Here is an 18,118-nt window from a genome sequence, read left to right on the forward strand (position 1 = left end):
GGTAGGAAGAATTGTCCGAATGGTTTCCATCTTGAACGATGGGACCTTGAGAAATTTGTTTAGGATCTTGAGATCCAAAATTGGCCTGAATGTTCCCTCTTTTTTGGGAACTATGAACAGATTGGAGTAAAACCCCATCCCTTGTTCTCCTAATGGAACAGGATGAATCACTCCCATTTTTAACAGGTCTTCTACACAATGTAAGAATGCCTGTCTTTTTATTTGGTCTGAAGACAATTGAGACCTGTGGAACCTCCCCCTTGGGGGTAGTTCCTTGAATTCCAGGAGATAACCTTGAGAAACTATTTCTAGCGCCCAAGGATCCTGAACATCTCTTGCCCAAGCCTGAGCGAAGAGAGAGAGTCTGCCCCCCACCAGATACGGTCCCGGATCGGGTGCCAGCATCTCATGCTGTCTTGGTAGCGGGCTTCTTGGCCTGCTTACCTTTGTTCCAGCCTTGCATCGGTCTCCAGGCTGGCTTGGTTTGAGAAGAATTACCCTCTTGCTTAGAGGATGTAGAATTTGAGGCTGGTCCGTTTCTGCGAAAGGGACGAAAATTTGTTTAATTTTTAGCCTTAAAAGACCTATCCTGAGGAAGGGCGTGGCCCTTTCCCCCAGTGATGTCTGAAATAATCTCTTTCAAGTCAGGGCCAAACAGCGTTTTACCCTTGAAAGGGATGTTAAGCAATCTGTTCTTTGAGGACACATCCGCTGACCAAGACTTCAGCCAAAGCGCTCTGCGCGCCACAATAGCAAAACCTGAATTTTTCGCCGCTAATCTAGCTAACTGCAAAGTGGCGTCTAAGTTAAAAGAGTTAGCCAACTTAAGTGCTTGAACTCTGTCCATAACCTCCTCATAAGAAGATGCTTGATTGAGCGACTTTTCTAGTTCTTCGAACCAGAAACACGCTGCTGTAGTGACAGGAACAATGCATGAAATTGGTTGTAGAAGGTAACCTTGCTGAACAAACATCTTTTTAAGCAAACCCTCTAATTTTTTATTCATAGGATCTTTGAAAGCACAACTATCGTCTATAGGGATAGTGGTGCGTTTGTTTAGAGTAGAAACCGCCCCCTCGACCTTGGGGACTGTCTGCCATAAGTCCTTCCTGGGGTCGACCATAGGAAATAATTTCTTAAATATAGGGGGAGGGACAAAAGGTATGCCGGGCCTTTCCCATTCTTTATTTACAATGTCCGCCACCCGCTTGGGTATAGGAAAAGCTTCGGGGGGCACCGGGACCTCTAGGAACCTGTCCATCATACATAATTTCTCTGGAATGAACAAATTGTCACAATCATCCAGAGTAGATAACACCTCCTTAAGCAGAGCGCGGAGATGTTCCAATTTAAATTAAAATGTAATAACGTCAGGTTCAGCTTGTTGAGAAATTTTTCCTGAATCTGAAATTTCTCCCTCAGACAAAACCTCCCTAGCCCCTTCAGACTGGTGTAAGGGCATGTCAGAACCATTATCATCAGCGTCCTCATGCTCTTCAGTATCTAAAACAGAGCAGTCGCGCTTTCGCTGATAAGTGGGCATTTTGGCTAAAATGTTTTTAATAGAATTATCCATTACAGCCGTTAATTGTTGCATAGTAAGGAGGATTGGCGCTCTAGATGCACTAGGGGCCTCCTGAGTGGGCAAGACTGGTGTAGACCTAGAAGGAGATGATGCAGTACCATGCTTACTCCCCTCACTTAAGGAATCATTTTGGGCAACATTATTATCAGTGGCATCATTGTCCCTACTTTGATTGTCACATTCATCACATATTTAAATGGATAGGAACCTTGGCTTCCGAACATACAGAACATCGTCTATCTGATAGTTCAGACATGTTAATAGGCATAAACTTGATAACAAAGCACAAAAAACGTTTTAAAATAAAACCGTTACTGTCTCTTTAAATTTTAAACTGAACACACTTTTTTACTGAATATACGCAAAAGTATGAAGGAAATGTTCAAAATTCACCAAAATTTCACCACAGTGTCATAAAGCCTTAAAAGTATTGCACACCAAATTTGAAAGCTTTAACTCTTAAAATAACGGAACCGGAGCCGTTTTTACATTTAACCCCTATACAGTCCCTGGTATCTGCTTTGCTGAGACCCAACCAAGCCCAGAGGGGAATACGATACCAAATGACGCCTTCAATAAGCTTTTTCAGTGGATCTGAGCTCCTCACACATGCATCTGCATGCCTTGCTTCTCAAAAACAACTGCGCATTAGTGGCGCGAAAATGAGGCTCTGCCTATGACTAGAAAAGGCCCCCAGTGAAAAAGGTGTCCAATACAGTGCCTGCCGTTTTTTTAACAAAATTCCCAAGATTAAAATAACTCTCCAAAGTTATAAACCATTAAATATGCTTATAAAGTAATCGTTTTGGCCCAGAAAAATGTCTACCAGTCTTTAAAGCCCTTGTGAAGCCCTTTTATTCTTATATTGAAAATTAAGAAAATGGCTTACCGGATCCCATAGGGAAAATGACAGCTTCCAGCATTACCAAGTCTTGTTAGAAATGTGTCATACCTCAAGCAGCCAAAGTCTGCTCACTGTTTCCCCCAACTGAAGTTAATTCCTCTCAACAGTCCTGTGTGAAAACAGCCATCGATTTTAGTAACGGTTGCTAAAATCATTTTCCTCTTGTAAACAGAAATCTTCATCTCTTTTCTGTTTCAGAGTAAATAGTACATACCAGCACTATTTTAAAATAACAAACTCTTGATAGAAGAATAAAAACTACATTTAAACACCAAAAAACTCTGAGCCATCTCCGTGGAGATGTTGCCTGTGCAACGGCAAAGAGAATGACTGGGGAAGGCGGAGCCTAGGAGGGATCATGTGACCAGCTTTGCTGGGCTCTTTGCCATTTCCTGTTGGGGAAGAGAATATCCCACAAGTAAGGATGACGCCGTGGACCGGACACACCTATGTTGGAGAAATATAAGCCGGTTAATAATACCAAGGGAGTGTCAATGCAACCACTGCTTCCGCCTGAGGATCCCTGGACCTGGACAGGTACCTGGGAAGTTTTTTGTTTAGAGGAGATGCCATCAGATCTATTTCTGGAAGCCCCCACATCTGAAAAACTTGAGAAAACACATCTGCGTGGAGATACCATTCTCCCGGATGTAAAGTCCGACGACTGAGGTAATCCGCTTCCCAATTGTCTATACCTGGGATATGAACAGCAGAAATTAGACAGGAGCTGGATTCCGCCCAAACAAGTATCAGAGATACTTCTTTCATAGTTTGAGGACTGAGTCCCACCCTGATGATTGACATATGCCACAGTTGTGATATTCTCTGTCTGAAAACAAATGAACGTGCGATTCTCAGGGCTCTTCAGTTTTGGCCTCTGTTGAAGAGAGAACTGGAGTTCCAAAATATTTATTGGTAATCACGCCTCTTGAGATTTCCAAACCCCTCGTGCTGTCAGAGATCCCCAAACAGCTCCCCAACCTGAAAGACTCGCATCTGTTGTGATCACAGTCCACAAATGAGGCCCCTAGAATTATTCGATGGTGATCTAACCACCAAGTCAGAGAAAGTCGAACATTGGGATTTAAGGATATTAATTGTGATATCCTTGTATAATCCCTGCACCATTGGTTCAGCATACAAAGCTGGAGAGGTCCCATATGGAAACGAGGAGATCGCGTCCGATGCTGCAGTCATGAGACCTATAACTTCAAGGCACATAGCTATTGAAAGGAATGACTGAGACTGAAGGTTCCAATAGGCTGCAACCAATTTCAAAGTCTTTTGTCTGTTAGAGACAAAGTCATGGACACTGAATGTATCTGAAAACCTAAAAAGGTTACCTTTGTCTGAGGAATCAAATAACTTTTTGGTAAATTGATCCTCCAACCATGTCTTCGAAGAAACAACACTACTTGATTTGTGTGAGATTCTGCAGAACGTAAAGACTGAGCAGAACGTAAAGATAACATCCAAATAAGGAAACACAGCAATACCCCACTCTCTGATTACAGAGAGTAGGGCACCGAGAACCTTTGAAAAGATTCTTGGAGCTGTCGCTAGGCCAAAAGGAAGAGCAACAAATTGGTAATGCTTGTCTAGAAAAGAGAATCTTAGGAACTGATAGTGATCCGGATGGATCGGAATATGAAGATATGCATCCTGTAAGTCTATTGCGGACATATAATGCCCATGCTGAACAAAAGGCAGAATGGTCCTTATAGTCACCATTTTGAAAGTTGGTACTCTTACATATCGATTCAAAATCTTTAGATCCACAACTGGTCTGAATGAATTTTCTTTATTTGGGACAATGAATAGATTTGAATAAAACCCCAGACCCTGTTCCTGAAACGGAACTGGCATGATTACCCCTTATAACTCCAGGTATGAAACACACTTCAGGAAAGCCTGAGCCTTTACTGGGTTTGCTGGAATGAGTGAGAGAAAAAAATCTTCTCATAGGCGGTCTTACTCTGAATCCTATTCCGTTCCCCAGTGAGACAATACTCTAAAATTTTTCAAAGAAGTTTGGACCAATTCGGTCCAAAATCATTGGATTCAATCTGCCCCCCACCAGCTGAGCTGGAATGAGGGCCGCACCTTCATGCGGACTTGGGGGGTGGCTTTGATCTCTTAAATGGCTTGGATTTATTTCAATTTGAACAAGGCATCCAATTGGAAACAGATTCCTTGGGGAAGGATTAGGTTTCTGTTCCTTATTTTGTCGAAAGGAACGAAAAACGGTTAAAAGCTTTAGATTTACCCTTAGGTCTTTTATCCTGAGGCAAAAAAACTCCCTTCCCCCCAGTGACAGTAGAAATTATTGAATCCAACCGAGAACCAAATAATTTATTACCTTGGAAAGAAAGAGATAGCAATCTGGACTTAGAAGTCATATCAGCATTCCAAGATTTGAGCCACAAAGCTCTTCTAGCTAAAACAGCTAAAGACATATTTAACATCAATTTTGATGATATCAAAGAATGGCATCACAAATGAAATTATTAGCATGTTGAATCAACTTAACAATGCTAGACAAATCATGATGAGATACTTGTTGCGCTAAAGTTTCCAACCAAAAAGTTGAAGCAGCTGCAACATCAGCCTAAGAATTTGAAGGCCTAAGAAGATGACCTGAATATAAATAAGCTTTCCTTAGATAAGATTCAAGTTTCTTATCTAAAGGATCTTTATAAGAAGTACTATCTTCCGTAGGAATAGTAGTATGTTTAGCAAGTAGAGATAGCCCCATCAACTTTGGGGATCTTTTCCCAAAACTCCAATCTAACTGCTGGCAAAGGATACAATTTTTTAAACCTTGAAGGAATAAAAGTACCACCAGGCCTATTCCATTCCTTAGAAATCATATCAGAAATAGCAGCAGGAACTGGAAAAACCTCTGGAGTAACCACAGGAGGTTTATAAACAGAATTTAAATGCTTACTAGTTTTAATATCAAGAGGACTAGTTTCCTCCATATCTAATGTAATCAACACTTCTTTTAACAAAGAACGAATATATTCCATTTTAAATAAATAAGAGGATTTGTCAGTGTCAAAATCTGAGGCAGGATCTTCTGAATCAGATAGATACTCAACAGAGAAGGATAATTCAGTATGTTGCCGGTCATTTGAAATTTCATCAACTTTATGAAAAGTTTTAAAAAGACCTTTACGTTTATTAGAAGGCAGAATGGCAGACAAAGCCTTCTGAATAGAATCAGAAATAAATTCTCTTAAATTTACAGGTATATCTTGTGCAGGTAATGAACTACTACTGATGGATACATTCTCTGCATGTAAAAGTTTATCATGACAACTATTACAAACCACAGCTGGAGGTATAACCTCCACAAGTTTACAACAAATGCACTTCGCTTTGGAAGAACTGTTATCAGGCAGCAGGGTTCCAACAGTGATTTCTGAGACAGGATCAGATTGAGACATCTTGCAAATGTAAGAGGAAAAAAAACAACATATAAAGCAAAATTATCAATTTCCTTATATGGCAGTTTCAGGAATGGGAAAAAATGCAAACAGCATAGCCCTCTGACATAGAAAAAGGCAATAGGCAAATAGAAATGGGGTCTTAAATAATGAAAATATTAGGCAGCAAGTATGACGCACAAAAAAGGAAAAGATTTTTGTGGCGCCAAAAACGACACTCGCGTCATAGATGACGCAACCTTGTGAAGGACTCTGCATCAACCAAGACGACAGAAATGACGAATTTGTGTCAATGAACGTAACTTCGCGCCAAGAATGACGCAATAAACGTTGGTATTTTGCACCCTTGCGAGCCTAATTCTGCATGCAAATTTAAAAGACAGTCAATTTGAAAAAGACTATACCCCAGGTAAGAATAAATTATTCATAAAAAAACATTTCCCAGATATGAAACTGACAGTCTGCAAAAGGAAATATACTGAAAACCTGAATCATGGCAAATATAAGTACAATACATATATTTAGAACTTTATATACTGTAAATACATAAAGTGCCAAACCATAGCTGAGAGTGTCTTAAGTAATGAAAACATACTTACCAAAAGACACCCATCCACATATAGCAGATAGCCAAACCAGTACTGAAACGGTTATCAGTAGAGGTAATGGAATATGAGTATATCGTCGATCTGAAAAGGGAGGTAGGAGATGAATCTCTACGACCGATAACGGAGAACCTATGAAATAGATCCCCCGTGAGGAAAACCATTGCATTCAATATGCGATACTCCCTTCACATACCTCTGACATTCGCTGTACTCTGAGAGGAATCGGGCTTCAAAATGCTGAGAAGCGCATATCAACGTAGAAATCTTAGCACAAACTTACTTCACCACCTCCATAGGAGGCAAAGTTTGTAAAACTGAATTGTGGGTGTGGTGAGGGGTGTATTTATAGGCATTTTGAGGTTTGGGAAACTTTGCCCCTCCTGGTAGGATTGTATATCGGATACGTCACTAGCTCATGGACTCTTGCCAATTACATGAAAGAAATTATCTTATAAGCTACCTAATTAACCCCTTTACCTGCATTGCTGGTCCCAAGCGGGAAACCGCTAATCACACATCTGAGTCATGAGATTAGATCAGCGGCAGGTTCCGCTTGGGACCAGCTGTGTTCTCTCTTGAGTTGGGACTTCTGCCCCTCAAACCCCACTAACTATTTCAAACTAATGCCCAATTAAGTTATCACAAATACAACATCACTTCTAAGACTGAGGGGGCTTGTAGGGTCTGATATCCTGAGTAATCCTAACATAATTTAGCCAAAGTTCCCAATCTAATCAGGATACATAATTTGAAAATTAGAACTTATAATGAAAGATCCATTCAAACTATGGCTCTACACTGAAATGCAAAACAGTCAGAAGATACAATTCAAGGACCTACTTACTGGTTGGAAATATAGGGCTGTTTGTTCCATCAGGGAAATAAAAATGACCAGTTTTTAATTTATTTATTTTTTATCAATGAGGAAGGTTTAAATAGCAACATTAGTATTTTTGCAGAAGATACAAAGTTATGCAAGGTGATTAGGTCAGTGCAAAATTTAATTTAATTAATACCCAAGATGTGGAACTCCATGCAAGAGTCACTAGAGAGGGAGGGATAAAAATAAAAACAGCCATTTTCCACTGAAAAAATGAATCCACAACCCAAAAAAATAAGTTTATTCTCATAAATGAAAGAAAAAAACTTAAATCAAAAGCAGAAGAATAAAACTGAAACAGCTGCCTGAAGAACTTTTCTACCAAAAACTGCTTCTGAAGAAGCAAATACATCAAAACGGTAGAATTTAGTAAATGTATGCAAAGAGGACCACATCAAAACGGTAGAATTTAGTAAATGTATGCAAAGAGGACCAAGTTGCCGCTTTGCAAATCTGATCAACTGAAGCTTCATTCTTAAAGGCCCACGAAGTGGAGACTGATCTAGTAGAATGCTTGATGAATCAAAAGTTTTAACCAAGAAGCCTAGGAAATAGCAGAAGCTATTAGGACACAGGGAAGGGACAACAATTTCTCTACTAATGTTGTTAGAATTCACAACCTTAGGTAAAAATTGAAAAGAAGTCTTGAAAACTGCCTTATCCTGATGAAAAATCAGAAAAGGAGACTCACAAGAATGAGCAGATAGCTCAGAAACTCTAGCAGAAGAGATAGCCAAAAGGAACAACACTTTCCAAGAAAGTAGTTTAATGTCCAAAGAATGCATAGGCTAAAATGGAGGAGCCTGTAAAGCCTTCAAAACCAAATTAAGACTCCAAGGAGGAGAAATTGATTTAATGACAGGCTTAATACAAACTAAAGCTTGTACAGAACAGTGAATATCAGGAAGTATAGCAATCTTTCTGTGAAATAAAACAGAAAGAGCAGAGATTTGTCCCTTCAAGGAACATGCAGACAAATCCTTATCCAAACCATCCTGAAGAAACTGTAAAATTCTAGGAATTCTAAAAGAATGCCAAGAGAATTTATGAGAACACCACCATGAAATGCAAGTCTTCCAAACTCTATAATAAATCTTTCTAGAGACAGATTTACGAGCTTATAACATAGTATTAATCACCGTGTCAGACAAACCTCTATGACTTAGTACTAAGCGTTCAATTTACATACCTTCAAATTTAATGATTTGAGATCCTGATGGAAAAACGGACCTTGAGACAGTAGGTCTGGCCTTAACGGAAGTGGCCAAGGCTAGCAACTGGACATCCGAACCAGATCCGCATACCAAAACCTGTGTGGCCATGCTGGAGCCACCAGCAACACAAACAATTGTTCCATGATGATTTTGGAGATCACTCTTGGAAGGAGAACTAGAGGCGAGAAAATGTAAGCAGGATGATAACACCAAGGAAGTATCAGCGCATCCACAGCTTCCGCCTGAACATCCCTGGACAGGTATCTGGGAAGTTTCTTGTTTAGATGAGAGGCCAGGAGATCTATCTCTGGAAGACCCCACATCTGAACAATCTGAGAAAACACATCTGGATGGAGAGACCACGCCCCTGGATGTAAAGTCTGACCGCTGAGATAATCTGCCTCCCAATTGTCTACACCTGGGATATGCACCGCAGAGATTAGACAGGAGCTGGATTCCGCCCAAGCAAGTATCCGAGATACTTCTTTCATAACTTGAGGACTGCGAGTCCCACCCTGATGATTGACATATGCCACTGTTGTGATATTGTCTGTCTAAAAACAAATGAACGAATCTCTCTTTAACAGAGGCCAAAACTGAAAAGCTCTGAGAATTGCACGGAGTTCTAAAATATTTATTGGCAATCTCGCCTCTTGAGATTTCCAAACCCCTTGTGCTGTCAGAGATCCCCAAACAGCTCCCCAACCTGAAAGACTTGCATCTGTTGTGATCACAGTCCAGGTTGGCCGAACAAAAGAAGCTCCTTGAATTAAACAATGGTCATCTATCCACGTCAGAGAGTGTCGAATATTGGGATTTAAGGATATTAATTGTGATATCTTTGTATAATCCCTGCACCATTGGTTCAGCATACAAAGCTGTAGAGGTCTCATGTGAAAACGAGCAAAGGGGATCGCGTCCGATGCTGCAGTCATGAGACCTAAAACTTCCATGCACATAGCCACTGAAGGGAATGACAGACTGAAGGTGCCGGCAGGCTGCAACCAATTTCAAACGTCTCTTGTCTGTTAGAGACGGAGTCATGGACACTGAATCTATCTGGAAGCCTAAAAAGGTGACCCTTGTCTGAGGAATCAAGAAACTTTTTGGTAAATTGATCCTCCAACCATGTTTCCGAAGAAACAACACTAGTTGATTCGTGTGAGATTCTGCAGAACGTAAAGACTGAGCTAGTACCAAGATATCGTCCAAATAAGGAAACACTGCAATACCCTGTTCTCTGATTACAGAGAGTAGGGCACCTAGAACCTTTGAAAAGATTCTTAGAGCTGTTGCTAGGCCAAATGGAAGAGCAACAAATTGGTAATGCTTGTCTAGAAAAGAGAATCTCAGGAACTGATAATGTTCTGGATGAATCGGAATATGAAGGTATGCATCCTGCAAGTCTATTGTGGACATATAATGTCCTTGCTGAACAAAAAGGCAGAATAGTCCTTATAGTCACCATCTTGAAAATTGTTACTCTTACATAACTATTCAAAATTTTCAGATCCAGAACTGGTCTGAATAAATTTTCCTTCTTTGGGACAATGAATAGATTTGAATAAAACCCCAAACCTTGTTCCTGAAAAGGAACTAGCATGATTACACCTGAAGACTCCAGGAAAGCCTGAGCTTTTACTGGATTTGCTGGGATACGCGAGAGAAAAAAAAAATCTTTTCACAGCAGGTCTTACCTGAATCCTGTTAGATACCCTTGAGAAACAATGCTCTGAATCCATTGATTTTGGACAGAATTTATCCAAATATCCTTGAAAAACCTTAATATGCCCCCTACCAGCTGAGCTGGAATGAGGGCCGCACCTTCATGCAGACTTAGGGGCTGACTTTGGTTTCTTAAATGGCTTGGATTTATTCCAATTTGAGGAAGGCTTCCAATTAGAAACCGATTCCTTGGGGGAAGGATTGAGTTTTTGTTCCTTATTTTGACGAAAGGAACGAAAACGGTTAGAAGCCTTAGGTTTTTTATCCTGAGGCAGAAAAACTCCCTTTCCCCCAGTAACAGTTAAAATAATAGAATCCAACTGAGAACCAAATAAAATTACTACCTTGGAAAGAAAGATAGTAATCTAGATTTAGATGTCATATCAGCATTCCAAGATTTAAGCCACAAAGCTCTTCTAGCTAATATAGCTAAAGACATGGATCTAACATCAATTTTGATAATATCAAAAATGGCATCACAAATAAAATGATTAGCATATTGCAGTAAGCGAATAATGCTAGATATGTCAGAATCCAATTCTTGTTGCGCTAAATTCTCCAACCAGAAAGTTGATGCAGCCGCAACATCAGCCAAAGAAATTGCAGGTCTGAGAAGATGACCTGAATATAAATAGGCTTTCCTTAGATAAGATTCAAGCTTCCTATCTAAAGGATCCTTAAAGGAAGTACTATCTTTGATAGGAATACTGGTACGTTTAGCAAGAGTAGAAATAGCCCCATTAACTTTGGGGATTTTTTCCCAAAACTCTATAGAATTTGCTGGTAAAGGATACAATTTTTTAAACCTTGAAGAAGGAATAAAAGTACCACCTGGCTTATTCCATTCCTTAGAAATCATATCAGAAATAGCCTCAGGAATAGGAAAAACCCCTGGAGAAACCACAGGAGGTTTAAAAACAGCATTTACACGTTTATTAGACTTAAAGGGACAGCGTAGTATAAATTAAACTTTAATTATTTAGATAGGACTTGTAATTTTAATCAACTTTCCAATTTACTTTTATCATCAAATTTGCTTTTTTCTCTTGGTATTCTTAGTTTAAACTAAACATAGGTAGGCTCATATGCTAATTCTAAGCCTTTGAGGGCTGCCTCTTATCACAGGCTTTTTAAATCTCTTTTCAACACAAAGAGACAGAAAGTACACATGGGCCATATAGATAACACTGTGTTCAGGCATAGGGGGTTATTTAAGATATAGCACCAAACAATACTAAATGCAAGACAATAGATAATAAACAGTCACAGTCATGTGATCAGGGGGCTGGAAGAAGGTTCCTAGATACAAGGTAATCACAGAGGTAAAAAGTATATTAATATAACTGTGTTGGTTATGCAAAACTAGGGAATGGGTAATAAAGGGATTATCTATCTTTTAAAACAATAACAATTCTATGGTAGACTGTCCCTTTAACGTCAAGAGGACTGGTTACCTCAATATCCAAAGTAATTAACACTTTTAATAAAGAACGCATATACTCTATTTTAAATAAATAAGTAGATTTGTCAGTGTCAATGTCTGAGGGAGGATCTTCTGCATCAGATAGATCCTCATAAGAGGAGGATAAATTATTATGTTGTTGGTCATTTGAAATTTCATCAACTGAATGAGAAGTTTTAAAAAGACCTTTTACGTTTATTAGAAGGTGGAAATGCAGACAAAGCCTTCTGGATAGAATCAGAAACAAATTCTTTAAAATTCATAGGTATATCATGTACATTAGAAGTTGAAGGAACTGCAACTGGCAATGTACTATTACTGATGGACACACTATCTGCATGTAAAAGTTTATCATGACAACTATTACAAAATGACATTCGGCGAAATAATTTCCACAATCTTACAACAAATGCACCAAATGCACTTAGCTTTGGTAGAACCAATGTCAGGCAGCAATGTTCCAGCAGAAACTTCTGAGGCAGGATCAGATTAAGACCTCTTGCAAAATGTAAAATAAAAAACAAACATATAAAGCAAAATTATCAATTTCCTTATATGACAGTTTCAGGGATGGGAAAAAATGCAAATAGCATAGCCCTCTGATGGAGAAAAAAAGCCAAGAGGCAAACATCAATGGGGTATTAAAATAATGAAAAAGTTTGGCACCAAGTATGACGCACAACGTAACTGAAAACTTTTTTGGCGCCAATAATAACCGGAAATGACACACTTGCGTCACTAATGACGCAACCGTGTGTAAGGCTTCGGCGTCAACTATGACGCCGGAAATTACGAAGTTGCGTCAGACGTATTTTTAGCGCCAAAAAAAATTCTCGCGCCAAGAATGACGCAATAAAGTCTAGCATTTGGTGCACCAGCGGGCCTAATACCGCCCGCAATCTGCAAGAAAGTAGTCAATTGAAAAAAAGACTAAACCCCAGGTAAGAAAAAAAAAATTCTTAAAAAAATGTTTATTTTCCCCAAATATGAAACTGACAGTCTGCAGAAGGAAATACATGAACCTGACTCATGGCAAATATAAGTACAATACAGTACATATATTTAGAACTTGATATAAATGCATAAAGTGCAAAACCATAGCTGAGGTGCCTTAAGTAATAAAACATACTTACCAAAAGACACCCATCCACATATAGCGAATAACTGTTTCAGTACTGGTTTGGCTATCAGTAGAGGTAATGGTAAATTGAGAGTATATCGTCGATCTGAAAATAGAGGTAGGAGATGAATCTCTACGACCGATAACAGAGAACCTATGAAATAGACCCCCGTTAGGGAAATCATCGTATTCAATAAGTGATACTCCCTTCACGTCCCTCTGACATTCGCTGTACTCTGAGAGGAATCGGGCTTCAACAATGCTGAGAAGCGCATAGCAACGTAGAAATCTTAGCACAAACTTACTTCACCATCTCCATAGGAGGCAAAGTTTGTAAAACTGAATTGTGGGTGTGGTGAGGGGTGTATTTATAGGCATTTTGAGGTTTGGGAAACTTTGCCCCTCCTGGTAGGATTGTATATCCCATACGTCACTAGCTCATGGACTCTTGCCAATTACATGAAAGAAAAATTGTTTTCTGCCCAAGTCAGAAACAGTCTAGACACTTCCCTCATGGCTAGGGATCTGAGTGTTCCCCCTTGATTACGGATGTAGGCCACTGCTGTAATATTGTCTGACTGGAAACAGATAAGTTACTTTTTTCAGTAGAGGCCAATTCTGAAGAGTCTTAAAAATTGCATAGTTACAGTACATTTAACAGCAACCTCGTCTCCCAAGGAGACCAAACTCCCTGTGTCCCCTGAGACCGTCAGACTGCACCCCAAACTCAAAACACTTGAATCTGTTGTGATCACAGTCCAATTTGGACAGACAGAAGGATTCCCATTTGAACAATGGATTGATGAAGTATTTACCAAGACAAGGAAAAGAATAATCTTCTGAGACAACCGAGTGTTATCCCTGCACCACTGACAAAGCATACAAAAGTTAAAGAGCTCTCATGTGAAACTGAGCAAACAAAATACCATAAATAGAATCAGAAGCTACTATCATCAGACCTAATACTTTCATGCAAATAACTACAGAAGGGAATGGAACAGACTGAAGATTTGCACAAGCTGAGAGAAGTATCAACCTTCTTTGATCTGTCAAGGAAAGTCTCATGGAGACTGAATCTATTATGACACTTAGGAAAGTAACCCTGGACTGAGGAGAAAGAGAACTCCATTGCTTTTGAAGAAACGTCTGTCTGTATGAGATACTACTAAATGTAAAGATGAACCCTATACCAAGATATCGCCCAGGTAAGGAACAATTGAAACACCCTGAGCTCTTATTACTGATGAGTCCCCAGAAACTTTGTGAAGATTCTCAGAGCAGAAACCAGAACAAACAGAAGACAAACTGCTTGTCCAGGAATGCAAATAGGAACATAAGCATCCTTCAAATCTATTGTGGACATAAACTGCCCTTGCTGAACAATAGTTTGTATTGTTTCCATGTTCAAAGAAGGAACCCTGAGAAACTTGTTTAAATGAATAGTCAAAACTAAAAACGTTCATGATTCATAAAGAGCATGCAATTTTAAGCAACTTTCTAATTTACTCCAATTAGGTTTTCTTCATTCTCTTGTTGGTATCTTTATTTGAAAAAGCAAGAATGTAAGCTGAGGAGCCCAGACATTATTGGTTCAGCACCTGGGTAGGGCTTTCTGATTGATGTCTAAATGTAGCCACCAATCAGAAAGTGCTACCCAGGTGCTGAACCAAAAATGGTCCAGATCCTCAGCTTACATTCTTGCTTTTTCAAATAAAGATACCACAAGAATAAAGAAAAACTTATAGGAGTAAATTATAAAATTGCATGCTCTATCTGAATCATGAGTTTCATTTTGACTAGACTATCCCTTTAAAGTTTTTAAATCCAGAACAGGCCTGCAAGTTACCTCTTCTTGGGAACAATAAAGAGGTTGGAATAAAACCCATGCAACTAAATATTTAGAACCCATGGATCTTCAACAGACTGAAACTAAGCCCTCTGAAAAAGGAGTAATCTGCCCCCTACCAGAAGATCTGGATCAAGGGCTGCACCTTCATGCTGACTTGGTAGAAGAGAAAGGTTTCTTGGACTGCTTTGACTTGCTACAATAAGGATTTGGCTTCCAAGAAAATCTGGAAGAACCCTGTTTTTGAGAGGAAGGAGGAGGACTTCTGGTTCATAAACTAACAAAACGAAAATAATTAAAATCCCTGCTTTTACCCTTAAAAGGGACAGTCAACACCAGATTTTTTTGTTGTTTTAAAAGATAGATAATCCCTTTATTATCCAATCCCCAGTTTTGCACAACCACCACGGTTATATTAATATACTTTTTAGCTCGGTGATTACCTTGTACCAAAGCATCATCTGACAGTCCCCTGATCACATGACATTTTATTTATTATCTATTGACTTTCATTTTAGCCAATTAGTGCAGTGTCTGCCACAATCCACGGTCGTGCTCACAATGTTATCTATATGGTTTACCTGAACTAGCTCTCCCCTGTTGTGAAAAGCAAATACAAAACCATGCAAGTAGAGGCGGCCTTCAAGGGCTTAGAAATCATATGAGCCTTCCTAGGTTTAGCTTTCAACTAAGAATACCAAGTGAACAAAGCAAAATTGGTGATAAAAGTAAATTGGAAAGGTTTTTAAAATTACATGCCCTATTTGAAACATTAAAGATGTTTTTGGACTTGACTGTCCCTTTAACTTTTTTATCCTGAAAAGCGACAATAATAATAATAATAATAATAATAAATAATAATATCCAGAGAAGGTCCGAATACATTTTTTCCTGAAAAAGGAAGGGACAAAAAGCCTAGACTTAGAAACCATGTCAGCTGATTATGATTTCAACCATCAAGGCCCTCCTGTTCAGAACTGTTAATGCTATATTCTTGGCATTGATCTTAATGTCAACAGCATCACAAATGAAAGCATTAGTTGCCTTAAATGATTCAAAAACCTCTTCACCAGCAAACTCCTCTGAGAACTGCTCTGACAAATCTTCACACCAAAGAGTAGAGGCTGCAGCAACACAAGCAATACTAATTGCAGGTATAAAAAGAAAATCCTGCTTTCTATAAATAGGGTCCTTAAAAGATGTAATATTCTCAAGAAGAAGAAAAAAAATAGAGTAGTACGTCTAGTCAGAGTAGAAATAGCCCAATCCACTTTAGGGATAGTTTCCCAAAGCTCTATATAAGAAGCAGGAAATAGGAAACCTCTTCTTAAATTTGAAAGCAGGATATATATATAAAAAAATAAAAAAAATAAAAAATAAGATACCTGGCTTAGACCATTCTTTAGAAATTAATTCAGAGATAGCATTTGGAACTAGAAAAACCTCTAGAGACTTAGCAGTAGGTTTAACACTCAAATCCAATTGTTTCACAGACTGAGCCTCAGAAACCTTGGTATCCCGAACCCCTAAGATACATAACCCTTCTCTTAAAAGAAAATGAAGATGTTTAAGCTTAAACAGGAGAGGTTAATTCTATTTCTTGATCAGAAACTGACTCCTGATCATCTGAAAATACCTCACCTTACTTGGAGGAGGCATAGCTGCCAACATTTCAGATACAGTAGAGCATACAAAATATTGAAATAATGTGGAAAATCTGTAGAACTGCATTTTATGGAATACACCAAGGGAGGACAAATACCCTTAGAAGCAAGAGCAGCATTGATCCGATTAGAATGCATTATTAAATAATCCATATAAGATTTGCAAAGCTGAGCAGGGAGTATTATAACAAGCTTGCAAAAAAAAAAAAAAAGTATTAGTAGGAAAGTGTTTCCATATGCAGATACCCTGGCTGAGCATCTTGGGAAATTTAGTTCCAAAACCTCTGAAGAACCAAGTTTAAGGATGTCTGGTTTAGTGGATCTGAGGAACATTCACAGTAGTGGGGATAGTTTCAGTATGCTCAATAATGAAGTAAGAGGCCTAAGGAACCACAAAAAAATAATAATGTGGAAACAAATCTATATAAATGATTAAAGCATTATAATCATAAATAAGGAATAAAGGCAAGGAAAAACAAACAAACAATCTTGCATCCCCAAAAGAAGCTGTTGGCAGAATTGAAAACCTTATCCACTCCACACAAGAGAAGCTGGAAAATGCGAAGGATCGTTAAAGGGACAGTCTACACCAGAATTTTTATTGTTTTAAAAGATAGATAATCCCTTTATTACCCATTTCCCAGTTTTGCATAACCAACACAGTTATAATATACTTTTAACCTCTGTGATTATCTTGTATCTAAGCCTCTGCAAACTGCCCCTTTTTTCAGTTCTTTTGACAGACTTGCAGTCTAGCCAATCAGTGCCAGCTCCCAGATTACTTCACGTGCACGAGCACAGTGTTATCTATATGAAATATGTGAACTAACACCCTCTAGTGGTGAAAAACTGTTAAAATACAATCTGAAAGAGGTGGGCTTCAAGGTCTAAGAAATTAGCATATGAACCTCCTAGGTTAAGCTTTCAACTAAGAATACCAAGAGAACAAAGCAAAATTGGTGATAAAAGTAAATTGGAAAATTGTTTAAAAATTACATGCTCTATCTGAATCATGAAAGTTTATTTTGGCCTAGACTGTCCCTTTAAGAGTTCATCCAGCAGTCCTGAAGAAACAATGATCGCTAACCCGACACAGCATAGAAGGGGGGGGGGGGGAATTAAAGTACCAGGATTGAGAAATAAAAACAAAACCTGAAATCACAAACAAAAACGTGCCAAATAGACTATGCAAGCTAAGAAAACTAGATACATGCATGCGCAAACCCAACGTGTACTAAACGAAGATCTACTCGAAAATAGGCAGAAAAATGCAAACACCATAACATGCTTAAAAATCTGACATGCATTAAAAGATATAGGTTATAAAAAAATTCTATAAAGATCCCTTAGGCCCAATTCCATATAAAAAAAAAAAAAAAAAAAAAAAAAAAAAAATAGATGCCTGTAATAATAGTCCCCTAGCTATGATGCACAACTCCAAGTGTACCTACTAATAACTTATAGGCTAAGTGAGTGCATACAATAACAAACCCCATACTTACCTAGTAGGCCCCCTAACTACTGGGCTTACCACTTGCAGGAAAATACTGCTTCCAGTAGACAGCCAATCCAGTGCTGTACGGGTGACAGAAGAGAATCCATGTATATGGAGTATGATGACTATCCAACAGAGGCGGCTAGGAACTGGTCCTCAAAACACC

The 18,118-nt window shown here is 38.8% G+C and overlaps 1 protein-coding gene across 1 annotated transcript in view; it reads right to left on the reverse strand.

Moving 5' to 3' along the window:
- LOC128645483 (interferon-inducible double-stranded RNA-dependent protein kinase activator A homolog A-like) overlaps window positions 1-18,118 on the reverse strand; it is a 55,990-nt gene that overhangs the window by 13,635 nt on the left and 24,237 nt on the right. The window lies entirely within an intron of this gene.

Source organism: Bombina bombina, chromosome 1 (assembly GCF_027579735.1).
Source record: "Bombina bombina isolate aBomBom1 chromosome 1, aBomBom1.pri, whole genome shotgun sequence".
Classification (NCBI taxonomy): domain Eukaryota; kingdom Metazoa; phylum Chordata; class Amphibia; order Anura; family Bombinatoridae; genus Bombina; species Bombina bombina.